General features: G+C 37.5%; 1 protein-coding gene across 39 annotated transcripts in view; it reads right to left on the bottom strand.

The window, feature by feature from the left end:
* Positions 1-25,743, bottom strand: part of NRCAM (neuronal cell adhesion molecule) — a 142,163-nt gene that overhangs the window by 76,877 nt on the left and 39,543 nt on the right. For 34 of the 39 annotated variants that reach the window (XM_064422434.1, XM_064422435.1, XM_064422439.1 and 31 more), the window contains exons 2-3: positions 19,753-19,848; positions 1,154-1,265 (exon numbers count right to left, since the gene is read on the bottom strand). The exons of 1 other annotated variant lie outside the window; for it this stretch is intronic. The gene's annotated coding sequence lies outside the window, so the exon portion shown is untranslated. The remainder of the gene's footprint in view (positions 1-1,153; positions 1,266-19,752; positions 19,849-25,743) is intronic. 4 more of the 39 variants (XM_064422414.1, XM_064422413.1, XM_064422412.1 and 1 more) reach the window with 3 other exon arrangements.

Genomic DNA, 25,743 nt, shown 5'->3' with positions numbered 1-25,743 from the left:
CCTTTTTTTTTCTTTTTTTTTTTTTGTATGTCTATGCTATTAATTAATGAAACAAAAAAATTTCACCCAAGACTTTAGATCTATTATGTAAGTAAACACTTTGATGAAAAAACTTACATTTGAATTTCACATTCACATTACCACTGAGGAGATAAAGGGAATTTTTTTCCTATTGCTGTGTTCACTAGTATTTTCTTTGACCTTTTTAAAATTAATTTATCCTCTACTTCAAAATCTCAAATGCAAACAGCACACATGGCAAGAATAGTACTTTTTTCTGTGTAAATTAAGCCCATCATATTCTTCACACCGATGGATGACAAAAAGCTTTTTTCCATTAGAAGTACTCTTTACCTCATATGAATACTATTCTAAACATATATGATATCCTCCCACGAAATACCAAATATTGAATTACAGAAAGATTCTTCAAGGTGAAGGAAAAAGGAAAACACAATACAAAATCCCAAAATAACAACAAAAAATATTCTTGAAATTCTGTCATTAGTACTGAAAAGCACTTCACTACACAACTTGGAAAGCCGACTGTAAATTGGTAACAGTAAACTGATATGCATATTATTTTATCCACTATAGAGAAGGAGTACATTTAATGATTCAAAAATAAAAAGAGCTTATTTACATATATACATATATAATATTTGTATTACACAATGAGGTTTCCAAAGTAATACCTGCTTGTTATGACAGTATGTCTAGGCAGAGAAACTAGGTAGTACTGAAATGAATTGAATTCCTATTTCATGAAAAGGCACTGGTTTATAATTATGTATACATCTTCTTCCCAAATTACCATTTTTTTCCTAAGCCAGGTTATTTGCTCAATTTCTGGACATACACAAAAAATGAAAATCTGATTTCTCTTCAATTACCCAGGTACACTAAGAACAATTTATCACAGCACAACTATTAAAAACTTTTTCATTCAATTTTGCCAGCTCTAATCTTTTTTGGAGTTGTAACATCTAATACACCTTTTTCATGCAAATGCAGTATCAAATACGAACATTTCAGAAAGAAAAACTCAAGAAACTATAACAGTGAAGGCACCTTAAAAGCGAAAATAAATCACTGATCATTAACTTTGATTACTTCAAACACTTGGCTACGCTTTATAGTTTTTATAAATTACCTTACTCTTTGAGGCAATTTTCAGTCAATCCAGTCATAGTCAGAATAACAGTGTATATCAAGGCAGCTTGTCAGTCAGACCCTTCTCCTTCACACATCTTGAAATATTGATCCTTCAAAGAAAATACAAAGGACTGTTCACTCAATTCTCAAGCAACACCTGAAGGTAATACAGCCATATTAACATAACACTGTTTTGGATTTCAGCACGTAAAGAAGGAAAAATTGCTATAAATCAACATTAAAGGCCAAAATTACTCAGACTTGCTAATCTGAACTGAGAGAGAAGGTGTTGTCCCAGGATTTTAAATTTTACATAAAATTGCCTTACTGCTTATACACTAGAGAAACTGTAATATAACTAAAACCAGAACGTACTCTTTAATCTTTAATATATAATTAAATTTTGGTGGTTTTTCAATTTATCCAGAGATATAGTACCATTAAAAACTGTGCTTTGTTGTATTCATTTTAATCAAATGTTATTTTAATTGGGTCTGTAAGGACATGTAGAAACTACAGCACCATAGGGAAGAAAGTGATTTTTGATCTTCTACTCTTACATCTCTGAAACCAGCCTTGTTTGCAGTCTCACCTTTAACTTCCCTTCAGGCATTATTCCCTAGGGTTCCACAGCTTCAATTCCCAATTCAGATTTGCTCAAAAGAATAATGTATCTCAAAGCAGTACTTCTAGAAATCAAAACATATGGAAATGGGGATGTCTTACCAAATTTTCCATATGTTCTATGGGAAGAAGTTGAAACCTAAGGTAGGGCTCCTGGGAAATGCTTCACAGACCACATGGACATTGCACAAAGAAAAAGGCAGCTCTACCCACCAGGTAGGTTTCTGATGTTTAAGAAGGTGCCACCATACGAGCACACTACAGAACTGGAGGGCCTCCTTCTAAAAAGGAGCAAGAAATCAAGACAAGACCTTCCTTAGACAAGCAGCTGTGAATGGACTGCATCCCTCCTTCCCTAGCCCTGATTTCTCCTAAGCACCATTCCTTCCAGAAGACAGAAAAGAGGTGCCTTTCCCTCCTTCACAAAACTGTAAGCTAGCCAGCACCACCAGACTGACAGAAAAGCTATTCTCCACACTGCTGAGTGCAGCCAGCTATGACAAGGAAGGGTGATGGGAAATAAAGCCCAACATGGGAAAAAACCTTAATCAGACCTTGAATAAGAACAGTCTACCTCATACTGAAGAAGAGGGTTTGAGACATGGCTTTTCTTACAGTCAGAATAATAAAATAATAAATCAATAATACACTTGCACAGAAGTCAGTTACAATAGCTAAGGCTGGCTGGCAAATCCAGTCTGCAAAATTAAGGCAGCCCCTCTCCTAGTCCTCCTTCTTTCCTTACAGGAACTCGACTCAAGCTGTTTCACTGCAATCATTTGATAAGTAGTTCACCAGTTTCTAGCTTAAACAAGTTAAATTCATAACTATATTCTACAATTCAGTTACATCCAAATTTTCCAGGCAACATTTAACTTGAAATTAAAAGCTTCACTTTCTGTCAGAGTCAAATTTAAGGCAGCAAATCAACTTTCATCTCTAAATGCATGAAAACAATATCTCATTCAAGATATATAAAAAAGTTCCAAGGATGAGGGTGTGGGGAATGTGTTGAGGTTTTCTACATTCGTGGGTTTGGTTGGGGTTTTCTTTGTCTTGTTGGGGTTTTGCACTGAGTTTTATACAGAATTGGATCAAATTTATGAAAGGAGGTATATCACGCTGGCTGCCTGTGCAGCAGTCACTAGACAGCAATGAGCAAAGAAACCACTGCAAGATTCCTCTTCCCAGAGGAAAAAAGCAGAAAACAGGCATCAACATATTTACAGATTTTCAGCAGGACATATGAATACTTTTCCTATAAACCTGAATAACAGAAAAAAGAAAAAAATCTATGTCTTCTTTAAGATTCATATCATGAAGAGTTTTGGTTTTCTCACATTTGAAATGTGAATGGAACACAAAGGCAACCAGGCTTTTTGTACCCCATATCACTGTTTTAAAAATGTGTACAAGTTTTCACAGCACATCACAGGGATCTCTGCATTCATACTCATGACACATTTTTAACTTCACAACTCATTCTCTAATAGGAGCTGGTTTCTTTAAAAAGGACTCACTTGGAAGCATTGTCAATGAAATAATAGAGAAGGTAAAGATGAAATAAGATCTTTTCTCACTCTTCTTTAATCTTGATAGTGAGTTCCCAGCATAAGGCTGGGTCCAACACATTAAAAGGATTTTCACATATAATGCTTGCTGCTGGGTAGTTGCCAGGTAAGATACTAAATTTCTGCTTAATTAAACCACATTCCTTTTTTTTTTTTCCACAGCAGCTGACAATCTTGGCTATTTTCAATGCTGCAAGATGTATTCACATCAGTATATGCTGGGAAAAGTATGATACACCTTTTGTTTAATGTCAAAAACCAGTATTTCCAGCCATAAAATCAAGACTGGCATGACCAAGACTCTCTGAACTTCACACGTAAGTTTTCTCACATATTTAATCAGAGGATGTTTACCCTAAGTCATTACGCTGGTTTGGCAGAGATATTGAATGTCATGGGGAAAACAGAAAGAGGAAGGAAAGACTCAAATATTTAAAATGGACAGAAATGTATTAAACTATTGTTTTAACAAAATGAACACTTCAGTGTATTTGAGTCAAGACACCTGCACCAAAAAATCCCCCAGTTCAAAAATCTGAGTTCAGAAAATGAATAAAATTAAACCTGAATGAACTTGACTGCTGGGTCTGTAAATGAATTCATCTATACAACTGGTTTTGCAACTATAAAAGCATTAAGGGCCAGGTTAGAAAAGTAGTTTCCCCTTTTTTTGCCAGCAATCACTGTAATCTCTTGATCAATGAAGTACTTTATCAGAAAGTACTTTTCAGTACTTAAATCTTTCATGTACGCTAAACAACTCCGGGTATGAAAAACAGGAAGGTTCACAGAGTTTTGAACACTGACTTTTCTTCTTTGGTGGCTGGGTGGAGTGGCTGGGTGGAGTCACAGAATTATGTAGGGAAGTTATTTCCACAAATTAAAATAGAACCTTTGTGTGTGTGTGTGAAGGGATGGAATTAGGGCCATCCATTCACTGGCTATACTCCCTTCTTTTTGCAAGAACAGATCTCAGCGTTCTCTCCAGCATTTCTTTTTACTTAAATGAAAAAGTTGGTACTTTATGTAAGGGTGGATTTTCCCACTAGACTTGCTCTGATCTAAGAGAAGTAGCTGTCAAGAAGATATTAAGAGGTCCTGAGCTTTTCTGCTCCTCACTGCAACTCCTGCCCTCTCCCCTCACATTTAAGAATTGTAGCATCCCAAGTGAGCTACATCAGTTCATTGATCCAAGAGACAGCAAACCTCTGCAAGAAAAGATTAGGTTTTGACATGACAGGGATTTCCTCAAAGGAACTACCTCTTTGGGATAACAGCCTGAAATTAAACAAGGTAAAGCAGCATGCGAAACTGTATCTCCAGCCTAAGTCTTCATGGATGTGAGGTGAATGCAATACTGAAGTATTCCCATCACTCTATGCTGACTCTGTTCCTTCCTACTTAAGCATTGGCAAGAAACACTCTGCAAAGCCAGGAACAATTCCTTCTGAAGTAGAGTCAAACATCTGAAAATAGATATGTATTATTAATTTAAAAAAATAAATAAAGATCCTAGTATCTTAGTTACATCTTAGTTAGTATCCTATTATCTAAGTATTAGACTTAATCCATTTGACTCAATGAACAGTGAGTCAGCAACATTCACTGATTTTTCAAATCACTACCAAGTATATAAAAGTTAAAATATTTTCCTCAAAGACAGCCTCCCAAATAGGCTTTCTTTTCACCTACTTTGCAAGAACTTCTCAGAATTGCAGACTTACTGCTTTTCCCAAACAATTCTGTCACAGTCTTCAAATTTTGTTTATGCTTGGCTTTTTCATTCAGATTAATCAGCCATCCAGTATTTTGAACAGCTGATTATTCTGAATGACTTTCATTCAGACATTCTTTTTCACGACCTTTAGCAAGGACACAGTTTCCCCATGTGTCTGGGATTCCCAGCCATGCTTTCTTTTTAGACTGCTTTGCACTATAGCATCCCATTTCCTTCCAGATTGTAAAACTTTCAGGTTTAAACATATTCAACTGCTGGATGCCACAAACAATCCTACAGTACTCCTAATATGAAAAATCCTGCACTAAAATTTCTGCCTCGTAGAAAACCGATTTCAGTTGTAACAATTTGGTTAAAAAGAACACTAACTTGGACTGAGTTCTACTTTATTTATATTGCTTCACATGCACAGAATTGTATGATCCTCTGCAGAATTTCTTCTAAAGCACACAGGGAAGAAGAGAACAGAATTGGATCTCCTGCTCTCACACACTTCCTGTGACATGTCTGTATCACAAGCACAGAGCAGCCCATAAAGTCTGTACCGATTTTTCTCTCACCATGTCTCAGACACATTTCATAAGATGACAGATGGATTCATAAATCTCACTGTACATTTTTATTAAAAAACACTGACATTTTATTTTCCCCATCTTTATGATTCAAAGTATGTCTTTGTATTTCTAATGAGTTGCAGCATTGCTCCTAGTGTAGGCTGCTAGATATGTGAATTTTTAATTCTGAAGAGAAGCAATATATTCTGCAGACTTCGTAAGTCATGCAAAAAGGAATGTCAAGCCTTTATTGGATTTCTCTGACTGAGTTTTATATCCACCAACCTTTTAAATCGTACTTGAATAAATTACTGTATTTGGTTTATCGGGAATAAAATAATTCAAGAAAGTCTAGGCAACTACCATACACCAATGTATGCAGTTTCCTGCAAAATAATTCTAATATAGTATCATCCTTCACATATATTTAACAGAATGTATTTTATAAATAGCATAAATTTTGTATCTGAAGGCTTTTATTTCTAAAGATAGGAAAATTATGACTAAGACACTCAATCATATCTGAGAAGCTGTGGCAGCCCAGTTAAGTTCCCTGACTGGAAAGGAGGAGATATAACCCTCATTTTTAGAAGAGGAAACAAAGGAAAACCCAGAGAATCACAGGCTGGTCAGTCTCACCTCAGTGCTTGGCAAGATCATGGAGAGCAGAATCTCCAGGAAAGAATACTAAGACACATGGATGGTAAGGAGATGATTGCTGTCAGTCAACATGGTTTCACTAAGAGCAAACAAGAGGATGACAGCATCAATGGATAAGGGAAGAGCAACTGACATCATGTCCCTGGATTTGTGTGAAGAATTTGACACTGTCCTGCACAACATCCTTGCCCCTAAACTGGAGATAAACTGATTTGATGGATGGACCACTCAGTGGATAAGGAATTGGCTGGATGGCCACATTCAGAGAGTTGTGGTCAATGACTCGATGTCCCAGTGGAGACCAGTGACAAGTGGTGTACCTCAGGGGTCAGTGCTGGGACCAGGACTGTGTCACATCTTGTCAGTGATACAGACACTGTCATCCAGTGCAGCTCAGCAGGTTTGCTGGTGACACCAAGCTGTGTAGTGTGGTCAACATGCTGGAGGGAAGGGCTGACACCCAGAGGGACCTTCACAGCATTGAGGGAGAGGTCTGTGCAAACCTCATGAAGTTCCACAAGGCCAAGTGCAAGGTCCTGGGACAGGGAAATCCCAAGCACGAGTACAGCTGGGCAGAGAACGGACTGAGAGCAGGCCTGAAGAGGTCTTGGGTGTGTTGAGAAGCTCAACATGACCTGGCAGTGGGCACTTGCAGCCCAGAAAGCCAAAAGTGTCCTGGGCTGCAGGAAAGCAGAGTGGGCAGCAGGGCAAGGGAAGTGATTCCCCCCTATTACTCTGCCCTCATGAGACCCCACCTGGAGTGCTACATGCAGATCTGGTGGCCCCAACACAAGAAAGGTGTGTACCTGTTGGAACAAATCCAGAGGATGGTAACAAAGAGGATCAGAGGGCTGGAGCACCTCTCCTGTGATGACAGGCTGAGAGAATTGGGATTTCTCAACCTGAAGAAGAGAAGGCTTTGGGGAGACTCACAAGTTCCCCTAAAGGGGCCTAAAAGAAAACTGGAAAGGGACTCTATAAGGGTGAGTATTGACAGGACAAGGGGGAGTGACTTTAAACTGGAAGAAGGGAGGTTTATACTGGATTTTAGGAAGATATTCTTTACTGTGAATATGGTGAAGCACTGGAACAGGTTGCCCAGAGAAAGTGCGGATGTGCCATCCCTTAAGTGTTCAGGGAGAGGCTGGATGGGGCTTTGAGCAACCTGGTTTAGTGTAAAATGTCCCTGCCCATAGTCCTTTCCAAGCCAAACCATACTATTTTTGTATAAAATTATGGTGTAAGTGATAAAGTTACTAACTTTATATACTTATACAAGTAATAATATATGCATGTGTATATGTATACATATGCACACGTACACATATGAAAATAATATTTAGTTCATCCTGTCACAAATTAGAGCTATATTTCTCAACATAATGAGAATTTGTTGCTCTGATGAGTACACTTATTTAAAAAAAACACCCTGATTGCAATTTCTGTGCTCACTGAATCTTAAATGCTTCTGGCACAACAGAGCTTTTCTATTTGCACACTAGTTCGCAAATTATATCATTGTTACCCAATAGTCAAATCGGCTATTAAAAAGGAATATGAAAAATTATGTTTAAGGTATTTATGGAAAAAGGGGTGCAAACAAAGACATATTATTGACAAAAAATTTGTTAGGTTAATATAATATTCTGGAATGTGACAAAGAGGAAGAACTAACCCAACATTCTCCATTAGAACTCACTGAGCTAATATCAGAATTTAAAATCTATTTTTGTCAAATAATCAATAAAACTGTGTGCCATGTTAAAGAAAAGCTCGTAAGAGAATGAAGATTTGCAGAAGGTTCTGGCTACTAATTTCATTTCAACTGTTGGTATCGTTTTAGGAAGAAAAAAAAAATAAAAAAAAAGGACTTTCAAAACACTGTCAATACAGTAAAAGAAGAAAAATACTGCTTTTGACATGAATGCTGGCCAGGAGGCATCCCACTTTGTAGGTTATTTGAAAAAGGAGATTTTTAAAATACATTTAATTCATCTATGAGAGTCCAATCTGACATTCTTTCAAAAATTAATCCAGTGCTATTTTTGTGCTCAAAGCTTCATGGTCTTTTCAGGCAGCACCCTGGTGGAGCAGTTCACTGCCTTCACTTTGCCCAGGCCACTGACACTTTTCAGGTTCTGTTTAAGCTTCTCCCTCTCTTTCAGCATTGTCAGTGAGAACACATGCCAGCTGTCATCTTTTCAAATCTGTAGGAATCCTTTATTTTTTGGAGGTTTCTCTGTAGAGAAATGGACAAATGTTTCTGAGCGGAAAAGCACTTAGCTCAGTTTAGCTCTGTCAAGACAAACAGCAGTAGCTAAGTCAGTCTATCAGCATCAGGAAGCTCTATCTCATAGCAATAAACCACCATTTATTTTGTTCTCTAAAGGTAGGCAGGTACTTTAGACATGAAAGAAGTACCACATGCGTTACTAACAATAATAGAAGGATGTCAATGGGCACAAGAACTTTTGCAAGAGGTTTTCTACTAAGCTAGTTGTAGGTTTAAAGGTGCTGTACTCAGAAATTAAAAATTAATTTACACATCATCTTACTGACTACAGAATGCAATGAAAAGCATGTTAACCTTCCCTCATGAAAGAAAGCACATTTTTTGTACAGAGGTACTGGCAGTGACAGCAGGTAGAGCCTTTCCTTTGGCCACTTGACAGAATGCACTGCAGTAGGTGGACACAAAAGAGACTTTCTACTGTTCCCAGAGAGTCACCCCATCCTTTTTTCTACACTGTCATGATCTGCTTTAAAGGAATTACAAAACAAAAGCATTTTGTGAGTAATTAATGGATTCAAATTTTTTTTTGTATTTTGCCAGGCAGAATATTCAATTTCTTCTGTTATCTTACCACTAGATTAGGTCAGTAATTTCCTTACAAAACTCGAGTATAAATTTTAACATGAGAAGGATATATCATCTTTCAAAACAATTTTATCATTTTTAATTCATGTCTGCTTTGGTTGCATTTCAAAAACTAATGAATATACAGACAGATGACTAGATGACAGATTTCAAAGAACTGTTTTTGCTTTCTGTGGCTAAACATTTGATGGTTTTCTTGCAGACATGAGTTTCCTGAATAACACGTCATAGAAATTAAACAAAAAGAAAGAGAATTTATACTCAAAAGCTGTAAAAGCCAAAACCACATGAACTGTAATTATTTTAGAATCCAAGTGGCCATCAACTTTTGTATATCCCAGTCATTGTTTTGTTCTAGAACTGTACACTGTCATTATCTATTCTTTCAGCAGTATTAAAAGGCTTTACAAACTGCTGATACTCAGTCATTTACTCTCTGGTGAAGCCAGAGAGCTTTAAAACATTATCAGACCACATCACATATCAAAAGACACTTAGCTTCTGCAAAAGTGGGTTCCTGATGCCAGACTGATTACATTATTGAGCTGTTACAGTACTCAGATCTGCTAATTTTTAGAAGGCCCATGAGAGTTCATGAATCCCAAAACAAAACCAAAAGCCTCTGTGGGATACATGAGATTATGTTTTCCTCAGCATGCATTATTTAACAGTGTTTTTGCTTTGGATTCCACAAATCCCATATAGATTAACCATTTAATAAAAGCCTGAAAATGTAGATGCTCCACAGATGCTTTTGCAATGTAATAGTTTTTCTATTTCACAAAAGACTCACAAGGGTTGCAGAAAAAGGCATACCTGGAGAATTTTTCATATCACTAATATTAGACTTCACCTTTTGCAACAGAGGGAGTGCAATCCCTGATGTTTAATTAGAAGTCTGAAATCACCTACTACTTTGTACTATTCCAATACTGATCCCCAGTGAATGCCAGCAAGTGATACTGTAAGCACTTTTCCCCTCTGATGATAGTGCCCTAGCTACATTACAGGGTCAGTGAGATTTTACCTCAGTTCTGTTGAAAGCTGAGGTCCTTCTTCCTGCCTCTGTCTAACAAGTTTAGGGCCAGAACTTTCAGTTTTCTATCCTCACATGTACACAGGATAAGAGAGTTTAATAGGAAAAGCAAAAACCCATGCAAAGCACAAAAAGGAATTAATTCATTGCTCTGCAATGTTCAGCCATCCCCAGGAGGGCAGGGCCCCATCATGTGTAATGGTTACTGGGGAAAACAAACACCATCATTCCAAATATTCCACCCCCCTTCCTCCTCCTTCCCCCCTCTACATATACTGAGCATGATATCATATGGAATCTCCCCTTTGGTCACCTGTCCTGGCTGCATCTCCTCCCAATTTCCTAGGAGAACAAGGAGCAGAAAAGGCCTTGGGTCTGTGTAAGGCCTGCTCAACAATAACAAAAACATCTCTGTATTACCATCACTGTGTTCAGCACAAATCCAAAAGACAGCCCCATACCGTCTCTGTGAAAACAATGAATTCTCTTCAAGCAAAGTCAGAGCATAATGTGTCACAGAAAGCTTTCCATATGCTGTCATGGCCACTCTCCTTTCAAACTAATTACACTGAATAAAGCATAGTCATCTTTCCATGGATCTTCCTACTGGTGTAGACTAGTACAAATGAAAACAGCTTCAAGAAATCAACTAGAGAAGTAAATTAAATATTCTGAACCTAATTCTATCAGTTTTCATATATCACCAGGCATGCAACCTCACCACAGATACCCAATGGTAATGAATTATATCCTAACATAGTAATGTCAATAGGAATTCTGCTGCTAAGTTCAATTAGACATGAATGTATCCAAAACAATAAGGTTATCACCTGGATGAACCCAAGTAACAAAGGAGCTACATAACCTGGTACAAAGTGGATTCCTCCTGGAGACAACAGAAGGTGGGCTGAACGAATGTGATTTAAATTTAGGAGAGGAGTACAGATCAAGTAATCAGCTTTCCTGAGGTCTGTGAGAAGAAAGCAGGGTGCAACAGAGTGCCTGAAATCAAAGGTGCTGTGCTAACCTTATCTCACAGGCTTCACAGAGAAGCCACTGCCAGACACAACATGTCACAGGCAGTGATTGTACCAAGCAGACAAGGATGGTAACTTCACACATAAGCAGTTCTTGGTCCTTATGAGTGCTTTGTCCCACTCGCTAAAGAACAGATAAACTGTGTTAGAAGGTGCTTATGAGTAGAATAAAACTAAGAATTCTTCTTGGATCTTTAATGAAACAGTTGCACCAATAAAATGCATCAATCAGAAATCCTTCTGCAACTTCATACACGTTATCTGTACAATTTTTGGAATAGCAGTATGAAGAATCAAGTCTCAAAATCCTCTTCATAACTTACTTCTTTTGATACCAGCAAATAAGCATCAAACACCTTGGAAGAACTACTTTGGTTTTAAAAATAACAGGTGTGGATCCAGTTTCCTTATAGTTTAGGCATAAGCTATTCATCACTTTCCTGTATCAATTCCAAAAAGGAGTCAAAAAAATGCTCCATCAGCTTTTCTTGACTTGTGTTCATTTTCAACTGCCTAAACAAAGGATACTTCTGTAGTGAGCAAATTTGTTTTACAAAACCTTCAGATTAAAACCTTATTTATAAACTAAGTTAAAAGCTGATAGCAGCATTCATGTGAAAATGTTGAGAATCCCAATCATATTTTACACCAGGTAGTGTTTTGTGGCAACTGTGTAAGGAAAGAAACAAGATTTAAATGTTAATGTAGAGAAATAACTCTTTTATAGTTCCCATTAAATCCCACAACCACTTTAGTATCTTCAGCCTGCATGAATATTTTGTGTTTTTCCAGCATTTAATATCAACTAATATAATTCATTAATATATCATTTTTCCACATTCCTGAACCACCTCATTGCTCTGGAAAGGATCCCAGAGACCCAAAACCCACAAACTACTGTCTACTCTTTCAACAGCAAACACTCTACTACCTGAATCAATGAGACATGGAGAAGTATAGTGGAAAAAAAATGTTAAAATAAATGGTAGGAAACTTAATCCATTTAATTTGCATGAAGTGAAGCTGTCAGATTCTTCAGGGCTCTGCAAGCAGTCCAAGGCAACTAATCCTGTTTGGATGACTGGTTGCTTTATCCTCTTCCACACCATCATTCAATATATGGTTCTACTTCACAACTTTTACAACTGTTTGAATGACATTAATGGGTGGAAGCAGATCATCCTTCTGCAGTCTGCCGTTCTAGATGTGAAGGTTTCAATGTCTTCCAAACCTGTGTGGCCTGAGAGCTGCTGGAGAAACCTGTCTGAACACACCTGAGCTAGTAGAAAGACCTGACAGTTAGTGGTAGGTTATTTAATATATACCTACAGGGTTTAAATCTTCTTGCAACATTTTTCTCTTTTCTTTGGCTGGAAAACATCCACTCCTGCCAGCCAAAGATCCATTTGCTTTGAAGTACTTCCTGGGAATTTAATTGCCCAGTAAATTGCCAACAAAATTTCCAAGGCGTAGATCAGCCTTGGAAACTCCTGGGAAAACAGCCTGAAATTCATCTTTCCACAGTCAGTGAGGAGAGCAGAGTTGCCCTTCAGTCATAAAAATCAATATTTGACTGGATGAGATTTACTGAGCTAAATACAGCCTAGATACAGGATGTAGAAGCTCTCACCATTCTCAGTGGAATCTGACATTCCACTGGAACAATACTTTTGAGAACTGGGATAGTCAGATAATTAGTGTCTAACTAATTGGCAATACAAGTAAAATGTTTCCTGTTTGAATATGTGTCTTCCTAGAAATTTAAACTTCTGCAGTTATTCAGCCCCTTTATACAGTTCTTCCATTCTTGGCAGGTCCTCCAAATTGACTATGCACCATACATTTCAGGTCAGCAAGGTTCAAATGATGACACAACAAAAGAAATACAGTGAAGAGGAACATGAAGTTAACAAAATTTGTTGTTTTTTTTTTTTTTTTTGTAACTGAAACAATTTTAGAGCCTCATATTCAACCCTTCTCAAAATAAATAACAGTCAATAGTGAAGCAAAAAGACTCTCTTACAAGACAGAAAATATGGAGGCTAAACCACAAACATTTATTTTAAAAGAAAATGCCAAATAACTTTGGCAAAAATCCTAAAAGTGCTGACTTAATTTCACAATACTGTAAATTATATAACTCATGCAGTTCTGGAAACTTTATTATCTGTCAGGAAAATGTAAACTGAGGTACCACTGAGATGCAATAATGCCTAGCATAGAATGAATTATCCATTTAGGGTTTGTTGTTTGGAAACAAGTCCTCTACAAAAATAAAAAAAAGGTTTATGCTAGACTACAGGCTGTTAATCACTCATGACACATTTTATTATTAATATTTTAGTGAATATTCTTTACATTTTCAATTCAGAAAAATCAAGACTTGTACATACAAGATACTCAGGCCTGCTAATGGTGCTGGAATACATCATCATGAAGGGTTAACTTTAATGGCATTTATTTCAGTTTTAATCAAAAATAAGCCTTAAGAATCATAGTGAAGCTAAATTTTTATTATAAGCTTGGTCTGACCTGCTTGCAGAAGCACATGTGATGCATATTTGGAGTGCACCAACAGTGCTCTCTCTGTTCATAAAAACAAGCCAGAGATACTAGAGGTGCTTCTCTGCCCCTGCTGAGCTTCTGAATTGCAAAGAGGCCAAATTCCTCTACTGAAGAAGCAAAGAGCCTCATAGAAAACTCTCCTGAGGTCAGGCACCCGCCTCATCCTCCTCTGAAGACAATAGGGGTCACTGAGGAATTAATTCTGGGTGACGTACACACAAATGCCCTGTTGGGAGCACTGAGGGGCATAAAGAATAAATGCACCTTCTACCTGGCTACTCTGAACAATTCTGCAAGTTTCAGAAGTTTGTTTCAGTTTACTCAGAAGAAACTGAGGCTCTGAAATCATAAGCAATTCTGATCACAGTGAAGGGACTGATATTTTTTCCTAGAGACTGATCAACAAAACATAGTTCAAAATTTGAAGACTGCAGCCAAATTGTGATTAAAGCCCATTCAGTAGAGCAATTACTATTATTTTCAGCAGTAAATTACTTTCTATCCATTCTGTGCCTTCCCCTGGTGCTACTATATGATTCTGATACAGGAGAACTAGCTGACATAGAAATTTATTGGGAAATTAAGAGGGGAGAAATTAGTTACAACACACTACTTGCCTTATTCATTCTTTCTAAAGCACAGATCTAGATTTGCTAGCATATTACATTTTTAGAAATAAATCCACACATTCCAGCTACCTCTCCATGTACTACCAGTCTGTAACACTGATAACATGAACATCTTGTTGCAGAGATGAACACGTAGCTGAATCAACAACACACAAATTATTTTCCTGTCTTAACACTTTTAGAATATTAATTCCCTAATAGAAGTAGTACAAAATTAAAATGGAGATCTACATTGTATCAGTCACTTAAATATTCATACACCTTTAGACATAATACAGTCCTGCTGCAAAACACTAGAAGAATATGAAGATAATTAAAGGGTCATTTAGACTCCACAAAAAAATCAGCCTTCAGCAAAGGCTGAAGTCTTCCAGATATTAAAATGCACATTTTTTGCCTTCATTACATCCGTTACATTTTTCTGATGCATAAATCTATCCAGATTATCCCATAATATTATGTATGCTGACAATATTTTCTAACTTTTTTATAACTATGATAAAAACGAGAAACTGCATATTTTTCTTCATTTACTATAGACAGTAATAAAAAATAGTAATTTAAAACCCAACAGTGATTTAAAAAGAATTTATCCCTCTCTATGTTGAACTGTTACCCTTTGTCCTCTACATTTTGCTGTAATCCCTTCCAATGGTCTTTTCCTGAATGATTTTGTGAGCTCATCTTTTGTGTCATAGAGTATCTGCACATAAATTGGGTCAGATTTATGAATTTTCCTGTTTCAATACCTCTCTTCTATTTTCCCTCCATGCTTCTTTATAAAACAAAGATACACCCAAGCTATTGAACCATTAACTAAGCAAGAACTAGATGTAACCTAGGAGTTGTCTGTAATTCAAGTAAAATCAGCTACAGAGAGTACTGTCAACTTGGGAAACTTGCAACTTGCTTTTGGTTCTAACTAGTGATGCACTCAGATAATGTTTGATTGTATATTTAGAAGCATGTCATGGACTTCATAACATTTAAAGCGTTTTTAATTGCTGCTGTTAGTGACCCAGAAAGTTTCAAATGAATAAAACCTGGTTTAATGTTTCTTTTATATTCTTTACCATTCCTCCCCTTTTAACATTACGTAAAAAAAAAAGTTATAAAATGTTTCTTTATGGCATAAGTGGTTGCATGCACAGCTACCACAGGAACAGACTCAAATTTGCAGTGATGTAGGAGTATCACTTTTATCCCACAGAAGTCATCACCTAAAGTTCTTGTAAAATGAGCATGCATCAGTAGCTGAGAAACTCAGGAAACTCACAACTTACAGACTCCTTTAATATATTGAAAAAAACACATAGCAAGACACCTAAAAAAGGAACAAGTGATTAAAGAGGTCCACTTAATTTACTCTATATATGAGGAAATCAGAGATTATGAAGTGAGAAAAAAAGCTCGGCAAAACCTGATGTTTTGTATGAACACCATACACTTACTACATTTGTGCAGGCTTCAGTAGAACTAAAGTGGCTGTGATCCCTACATGAGTTACAGCTACTTCTGTTTAAACTCTTTTTAGCTGTAAACACATTTATGAAACATCTCAGCTTATTAACAATAAATGAAAGCCCTGTGACATATTTTTTCACATATATAAATTCCATACATTAAACCAGAAGGGTTCTCTTTCTAGACCCTTCCATTTTCCAATCTGTTAAAAATGTCACTGATCTCTGGGGATAATTTCTGTCATGTAAAATGCTTACATTTTGATTCTTGAATATGAAACTCTCTTCATCCTTTCTTTGCTGATGTTAAGAAACTACAGATTATTGAAATATGCTTCTCTTTTCCAGACAATTTCTCCTATCAAGTTTCTTAAATTTAACTAGATAATATGCCGGCCTTGTTAGAATGAGGGCATTTTCCACAATAAGATTTTATGAGGAATAATGTAAACTTGAAAAATTGCACTTTTGTTATTATAAACAATTCCTCTGTCTCCTGCAATTAAAAGCACCCTTTTTTTAGTCTGTTTATCTTAAACAGCTGTGAGACGCCATGTCAAGCCTTTTCTTCTCTTTATTTTCCACTTCTATCAGCAGGTATTTTTATTAGTAAGGACAGTGAGGAACATAAACAGTTGCTGTATAAACAGTGTTGACAGTAGCTACCTAGCTGACTTCACACCACTCAGAGTGTGAACTTGACTATGTTTAAATAACTCTTCACACTTTTAAATATATACCAAAGAAAAAGCATTATTTTAGAAACACACATTCAAGTAAGCCAAAGCTAAAGTGAGAATTCTGTTTTAAACAAACCTTCAACTGGGGAGACACTGATTTCCTGGAGCCACCCTGCCAGCAGCACCTGCTGGGACTGAGACACTCTGGGCGGAACAAACCTGCTAATGGCAGGCTCTGAGTGACAGGAGAGCAGCAGATGTTGTTTATATTGACTTCTGCAAGGCTTTTGACATGGTCTCCCATAAATTCCCTATAGACAAACTGATAAAGTACAAACTACAGAAATGGACAGTGAGATAAGACTGAAATCTGGTTGAACTGCTGGGCTCAAAGGGTTGTGATCAGCATGAAGTCTAGCTAGAGAAAAGTCTGCTGGTGTACTCCAGGGATCAGTACTAGGGCCAGTTCCATTGAACTACTTCATTAATGACCTGGATGATGACTGACTGCGCTCTCAGCAAGTTTCCTGATGACACCGACTGGGAAGAACAGCTCACAGAGCAGCTGGTTGCTCTCAGAGGAACCTTGAAAAGCTCAGCCATAAACCAACAGGAATTTTATTAAGTCCAACAAAGGGAAATGCAAAGTCCTGCACCTAGGGAGGAATAACCCCAAGCAGCAGAGCAGGAAGAGGGATGATCAGCTGGAAAGAGGCTTTGCAGAAAAACACCTGGGGGTCCTCATGGGCTCCAAGCAAGACCATAAGCCAGCAGGGTACCCTTGCAGCAGGGAAGTCCAAAAGCATCTTTTACTGAATTAAGAAAATATGTTGTCAGCAGGTCAGGATCAAGATCATGCTGCTCCACTCAGCACTGCTGAGACATGCCTGAAGGGCTGTGCCCTCTCATGGGCTGCCCAATACAAGCAAACATAAACATCCCAGAATGCAGTCCAGTGTAGGACTGCCAAGATGATTAAGGGATTGGAGCATGTGACATGGTGAGCCTGAAAGCATTGAGACTCCAGCCTGGAGAAGGCTGCAAGAGATCTTATCAATGCATATAAATACCTGAGGGGAACACAAGTAAACAACACTTCTCAGTGGTGCCCAGCAACAGGGTAAAAGGCAATAGGCGCAAACTAATATGGATGAAATTCCACCTAAACAAAAGAAAACCCTTTTCTACTCTCTGGTTGTTCAACAGCTGTCCAAGAAGCAAGCTGCTTTGCTTGATCAGGACAGGTGTTGGACAAGACAACTTCCAGACACCCTTTCTAATCAGGTATCCTATGGTTCTTTGTGGAAGGGACAAAAAGAAGGCAAATTCATCTAAATAACACAGACTGTGGGCTTAAACGTCCACTATTTTCTACACACACACCAAGCCTTCAATTAGACAAAACAGTTACCTCTGTCTGACCTCATTACATGAAGGCAAGTTGTTTGACTAAGGAAAAGCCTCACTGTGCAACTACAACAAAATAAGTTCTTTTCTCTCCCATGATTTTTCTGATACCCAAGCCCATAGGTCTAAAACAGTATGAGAACCATCTAACATAGAGATTAAGGAAATATATTGGCCTTTACCAGTCAAATCATTCACCTTATTGTCTACTGAAATGTCCATTTGTATCAGCAAACTTCTGTCACTTTAATGAATTTCTGTGTGTCGCCTCCAGCCAGTACTCAAGCAGTAAAGCTAGTTTAACCAAAGCAGGGCAATGGGAAATCATCCTTCTCCTTTGATAAAGTCTTTTCTCTCACATCAAAGTATTGACAATTTTGTTTCACAACTGTAGGAAAAATGAGAGGAACCAAGAGAACGTCACAGAGGAAAGCTAGAACATCTCATTCATGAAGAACAGGCACCTGTGCACTGACCCAATTAGGCATTCAAACACTTGTCACTTTGGAGCTGGCTGGTTGTCACTCATCCAATTAGCCCCAGGGGATGTATTGTATGGTGGCATTCCCTGACAGGAGAACTGGAGCAATGGAGGCAACGAAGGCACAGTGATAGGGTGCCAGGATCCTGGTGAGTGAGAGCAGCCAGTAGCAAAGCCAAAGAACTTCAGAGCTTCCTTAACTTGTTTACCATCCAAAAAGCCTTTCAGAGTCTTCAATGGTCTTTTTTTTTTTTTCCAGAGCAGTGTAGTTTAAAAACCTTACAGTAACAGTTCTCTTTATCCAATGAAGCATTTAACTCCTGAGTGACTAACACAAGAACAATTTCAGAAGAGGTAAAAAACAAACAAGCAAACAAGGTATCTTCATTGCAGGGCGAGATGCTGTAAATGTTACTTTCAGTAATAGTGCCAGCAAGTAATTCAGAAGTCAAAATGCTTCAGTGACCATCTCCTCCCTTCTCTGTTTTAAATGTATTACTGATGCTTTCAGGGGCTCTGTCTGCTTGACCACATAAATGAGGGATAAAATGCTTTACAACCATCCACAACTACATACTGTAAAAGATAAGAGTTCTGTTCTACTGAACTACATACTGTACCACACTCGAGATCCCCAAATCAGATTTTTAGTTTAAAGAAAATCAGATACTAAACCACTGATGAGTCTTCAGCAGCTACTATTCACTTCATTTCAAGTAAAGCTATATCTCTTCTTACACTGAGAGAGTTACACAAAGCAAACACAAGAGCAGGGAGGAGTTCAAAGGGGATTGGGAAAAATCAAACCATTTGAGCAAAGATTTCAGAATGTTCATGGATAAGAATCACTAAATTTGTGGTCTATGCTAGAAGAAAAAAAACTTTCAATTTTTTGGTACAATATTTCACATTCCTTCGAAGTCCATTTTTCCAGACTGACTGTTTCACTAGTTGACTTGCCCTGACACCAGTAAAGAACATCAGAGATGATTAAGACTACCTGCAATTATGTGAAACTATGAAATATTTTTAGCTGCTTTTCTAGTTAACACATTTTGATATGCCCTTCAGTTAAAATTTGAGTTGAAATTAAAAAAAAAATTGACATAAATCACAGACTGTTAACTCAAACAAATATGAAAATGCAGGTAAATGCGTAACATTTATATGACTATCCTGGAAACTTAAGAGACAGAAAATCAATGCCAGTAGGTTAGGGTTTTTTTTCTCCACTTCGCACGGGAAAATAAAATTTAGAGGGAAAATTATCTTACCTTTGTACAAATAACTTCTGAGAAAGTTGGTATCTCTTTTTTCTTTTCCTCCTTTTCTTATCTCCTCTATGACAGGTCTTTATGTTACTGCCTTGCCTGAAAAAAATAACATGCAACCTGAAATATTTATAGAGGTAGATAATTACATTCACTCTTAAATTACAACAAATACTTCATATATGTCTTGATAAAGCTGCAATACTAAATTCAGTTAAGTCAAATGAAATGGTATTTTAATAGTAACTAATTAATATATGTTGAGCCAAAGGAAAAAAAAAAAGAAGCACTAGAAAGAAAAGCAGCTCCTTTGGTTTCAAAGTTGTGTTTTGCAGTTAGCTCTCCAAAATAACCACTTAGATCAACCTAGAGCAACCATGGTTTATCCAGGTTCACTGCACCATTAGTGATAACCAGTCAGTGCTCCACAAAGCTTGAGCAAGACAATCAGGAAGCTCAACTACTTCTTTCCAGTGATCAGTAACCCAGCTTAAGGCACACTGGGTACCTCAGGACTAAAAACACTTCAGTGCTCTTTGGGCTATGGGTGCCCAAAATTCCAAAGACATCCACTGGAAGAAGTGGATGCAAAATGAAAATGTTTGGTCAGAAACAGCACTTGCCCAGAACAGGAGGGCTGTGGCTTAAGACAAATTAGAAATTTGCCTTAACTCCTACTTTCTAGGAGAACATCCTAAATTCCAGTGGGTGGGACTCACATCTCCCACTCCCCTCTTCCCCCAGTTTAAAAGTACAAAACAAAGAAAGAGAAGACAGCAGGAGAGGCTTGTTTTGAATTCAGCTGCTACCTTCTTCATTTTTTGACAAGAATTCTGCAGCCAGTTCCTCTAATCTCTTACTTTTTGTTACTATAAGCTATTTTAAACACATTTAATGTTTTGTTGAGGACAAGTTGCCTATCTTTCCATGGTAGTGCACAGGAGGAGTTGAATTTCAACTAAGCAAGATTCAAGTAGGACCAGGAATTTTGAAAGTGAGCTTCAAAAACTTTGAGGACTCCCCTTATCATCTTTTAGCTTTACATGTTGCTTATCTGCAAAGTCAGCTATGCTTGCCACAATATGCTGTCCTTATTTCAGTGAACTGGTGATGAACTGCAGCAAACAGCAACAAATTAGCATCACTGCAGCACCTGTTATTTTGTGTCCTGTACACAGAAGTATATACATTTTATTTTTAAGAAAGTAATTAAAGTTCCTTGTTTAGTCTTAACTGCAGATTGGCGCTGTTTTGTAAAGAAAACCAGGAGAGATTGCAATATCTCAGCTTACAATCCTGATACAGGAAGATCAGTTTAATTTCTCATCAAATTGATAATTTAGTCATACAATTTTATCCATATAATTTTTTAAGCCTTTTTATTGCTAGATTGGCCTGCAAGTTGGCCAAACCTTAACTGTCAACTAGAACTCTCTTGTAGCTATTTCTTTCAGTAACAAGCAACATTTCTCATAAATTGCTTTTTATCAGGCTCTTCCAAAACAACTTGTTGCTCTTACATAATAAAACATTGGAAACAATACATTATCTTTGTAACATCAGGAGTTTTGGCATACATCCATAATTTATTTCACTGGGGTGAAATTCTCTTTGGAGATTCACTTCAATTGCCTTAATCTTTATTCAGGCACTCAAACCACTTTGAACCCCCTGCCTCTATATTCAGCTGGAAACACTGCCTGCAAACCAGCAGGACCTGGATGAGCCAAAGCCAACACAGAACTTGAGTGCAGCTCCTAACTGACCACAGCACAGCCTGACAGTGATCACACAGTTCCCATTACACCAGCTGCATCCACCCCGCCACTCTTGCTGCTTCCTTGCTGGTTCCATCCCCCAGCCGTCTCCAAGACAAAACCTGAGTGTGCTTTAGGGAGTGTTCCAGCCTGGAGAATCCTTCCAAACAACAGCTTGGGTAAGACTGCCTTAAGTTTTGATTCTCCACTCTTGACAGCCCTGCAGTTCTCACCTGCCAGGCACTGCATCCTCATTAGCAGCCTCTGCCTGCCTCCATGGGACCCACTGGAGCAGACCCCAGGATTTGCAGTATTAGCCTGTGCCTTCATGACTTTGGTGGGCTGCAACACAGCTCCCAGTATCCCAGGTACTCTGCACTAAAAGACACCAGCTACTTATCAGGGCTACAGGAACACCACAGCACCCAAACCACATTCAGATTATGGCCAGCCTTCTTTTTCAAGAGACTCACTTTCTAATGCATTAAAAAGCAGATGTAGCCCAGCCCTTGCCAACCAGCCTACCTTGATGGCAGGTATTTGTCCCTGTCTTTTTGTTTTTGCCATTTAAGAACATCTGTAGCCTCAAAGGCATTGTTTAAAAGTTAGGCATGTTCTGAAACCCAGGGATGACTTATATAAGACCTCATATACAGCAGAAAACCACAGCTCTGTTGACACCATGGGTAATCTTTTCAAGACTTCTAAGATGCACTAAAAGAAGGGGGAAAATGAGTAGGAAATAAAAATCAAGGAGGAGGGCAAAAATGATGGTTCCAAAAAAAGTCCATAGATTAGATGAAATAGGTTTTAAAATTTATGAGATATATTTGTGGTCTTCTAATTTGCTTGGTCCCTAGCATATTGTGGAAATGTAAAGCACACTTTTAAATTTTTTGCACCTAACATTATGCTTACTGTATACTTATTTGTTCAGATATTTATTAAATAACTACAACTTACAGAGTATTGTTGCTTTTATTGTAAAAGTGTTTATAGACTTCAGGGAAGCTAAGTTTAGAAAAAGAAATAATACACAGATACCAATAGGTAACTATGCAAAAAAGTTCAAATGTAAAAAATCCAAAATACAAAACATCCATTTTTTATTTCATAATCAGATTGGCTAAATGGTTTTACATTAAATGTACTCAAAAACAGTCCTTAAAATGTCAAGACACTTTAATATTTGTAATGCAACCTTAAAAAGCAATGGTGAGACAATATGCAGCTTTCTCATAAAATAAATAATGTATCTATATACACATATATTTAATTGAATTTCTGTTTACTTTACAATACTGTGCAAAGTTCTTTAATATAAAGTATTTGCTTCGTGATATTTAACATATTTAAGCACAGTTTTCTGCAGTCCAGTACTGCAGAGCTCCATTGTTCAGCCTTGTGTAATTTCTTCTTTCAGAGCTAAGGATTAATGAAGAGCTCTTAGAAAAGGAGAAACCACCCTGGTTGGTTGAGGGGGGCAGTGATCCATCTTGCTGTCATATCTATCTTATTTCTGGGTGTGCCCAACCCCCACTCTGCCAAAGTAATAATGGGAAAAAAAAAATACACTGGAAATACAATAAATGTAGCTTTCAGTTGTTTTGGTTTTTTGGGTTTTTTTTCACTTCTGATACAGCCTCATGAAGACACTTCCTAGAGTGGGTAGTCCAGCCTAGATTATATTAGCATCCATAAGGACAATGCCCAAATTTTACCCATATTATACTAATCAAAACAAAATACAGATTTCTTCTGATATTAAATATTTTGCAAAGTCACGCCCTTCCTCCATGGATACAAATGCTAACCTCATTCTGTCACTTCCTAGACTATTAATCAAAGTTAAATGTTTCAGTAAGTTACATAGCATAGGTTTATTTTCCTGTTCAAAGTTATAACCTGAATTTTTTCATGATACTTCATTCCAATAAATCAAACCAACTAACACTAAGGCACATAAATCTCAACTATTTGAGTGAGTGGGGAGTACCAGGCTAGAGAAGGGAGCTCAGCCATTACCTTGTGCCCGTAGCTATACAGCTGTCATGGTCCTCTTCCTTTTCTGGCGGGTTACTTTTTCCTTTCTTCCTTTTAGTAACTGGTAAGAATTTGTACCTTGCTCCCCTTCATGTTGCAAGCTTGACAAAACTCTGGTGCCAAGCCCTGCTGCCGCTGCTCTGTGTGCAGGGGCACGCACAAGAGGGGCCGTTTCCAGCCGCCCTCGCTTTGTCCTCGGCCCTCCCGAGCTTCTGTGTGATCAGCACAGCCTTTGTGGCCATACAATAGGGGTTAAACATTTCCCTGTATTTATAGAAAAGCAGAGCTAAATCTGCTTAGCTGCATGAACCTTTTAATAAAATTACGCCCGCACTATTAGGGCATTTTTCCATTTGTTTGGTTTTTTTAAGAGTAATTAATTTTTTTTTTAAAAACCAAGAAAAAATATATATAGGTTTTTTAGTGTTTTGTTTAGGTAGTGCATAGAAAATGCAATTAACATTAAGACTTTTCTCCAGATCTTATATTATGCACAATTTCCTTCCAAGCAGCTACCTGTGACTTGTCTATTTACTTTGAGATATAGTTTAATTTCTCCTTTACATTTATTCTACTTGATGACTTGCCAGTGGGACAATCCTCTATCTGCAACAGGGTGTCTAAGAGACAGATCACTGCAAAAACTACAATCTGTACTCAGTGGTGAAATCCCAGTGTAAGAATATAAAAATATACTGAGAAATAAAGGAAAACATTTTAAAGAGTCAAATGTGCTGGCCCACAGGCCTAAAGACACTGATCTCATACGCCACACGAGCCTCTGGACCACCCTTCCTTTCCAAGGAACTACCTTGAAGTAACACTGGTACAGAAAACTAACATTTTTTCTCAACTCCTTAAGAAAGAAACCCTGTTTACAAACTTTGTTTTCTTCTGTTACAAATACAGGTGTTTCCCTCTGGTTTTTTGTGGGGTTTGGTTTTTTTTGTGGGTTTTTTTGGGTTGTTTTTTTTTTTGTTGTTGTTGTTTTTTTGTTGTTGCTTGGTTGGTTCGAGGCTTTTTACTTGATTGATTGATTTCTTTTTTGGTTTGGTTTTGTTTGTCTTTTTTCTTTCTTTTTCTTTTTTTTTGTTTGTTTGTTTGAGGGGGAGTGTTTTTTGGGGTTTTTGTTTGTTTGGGTTTTAAGACCAGTTAAAACATTTCTAACTTTAAGGGTTTTGCTTCTTATTATGGCTAGCAGGATGAATTCTGTCAGTCTCTATTAGCACCAAAACCAGTTCAGAACAATAACTTCATCTGGTCCTTTTGAAACCTATTCTGTTTTTAAGGCATCTTAGAACAATGTTTATCCTGACAAAAGCATGAGCTTCAAAGCAGATTGCCAGTGAGGTTCAGTAATGACTGCATCCACCTGAACTCTTAAACTTGGCAAAATAGAACCTGAGTATGCTAATATGAGCTATCACTTCACATATGTGTCTTGATTCTAGAGCTGCAAAGACTTAGCTGAGAAGGATAAAAAAAAAAAACCAGAGGTTAATTACCGTTACAGATCATTATTTTTATGTGGAAATTTATCATCAAATAGTATGGTGTTTAGGCAAAACCTCTGCCATTCACTTACCAATCTTTAACTGCACATTTACACCTGTACATTCAAAAAACAACAGCAGACATGAAACTGTAAATAAGAAGCTACTTACCATGCCACAAACGTGGCACAGTATTAATCTGTTATTTTTACTTAGTAACACTTAGTTCTCGGAAAAGCTCAATTCTCAAAATGGCTATTTTCATGGTTTCAATCATTCCTTCCAAATCGAAGTCCCAGAAGAAAACTATTTGAGTAATGAAGTAGCTTAACTATTTGCTCCCCTCTGCCTTCGACAGAATATTATATCAGCTCATATATAGCTGATTGACCAGAGTTTTTGTGTTTAACTGGGTTTAAGCAGAAATTGTCCCCTGAATTTCAGAGCTGAATGATGGAGGGTCAGGGCTCATTTTGTCATCTGACTGACCAAGCCTAATCAGAATTATTTCTGCACACTGCTTCACTACAGCTGTAGATCCATTAAACACTAAATGCTTCAGAAGCCCATCCCCTTCAGCTTCCCACTGTGACTCCCATTTTTCAGACAGTAGCTACTCTGTGGGCTACTCAAAACATTCAAAAAATGGAGGTGCTATATTTAATGGACAGCTCAAAACCCATAGCAAAATCTGTCACTTG

The sequence above is a fragment of the Passer domesticus genome, chromosome 5 (genome assembly GCF_036417665.1).
Source record: "Passer domesticus isolate bPasDom1 chromosome 5, bPasDom1.hap1, whole genome shotgun sequence".
Classification (NCBI taxonomy): domain Eukaryota; kingdom Metazoa; phylum Chordata; class Aves; order Passeriformes; family Passeridae; genus Passer; species Passer domesticus.
The sequence above is the reverse complement of the archived record's forward strand: the minus strand, read 5'-3'. Positions and strand labels throughout refer to the sequence as shown.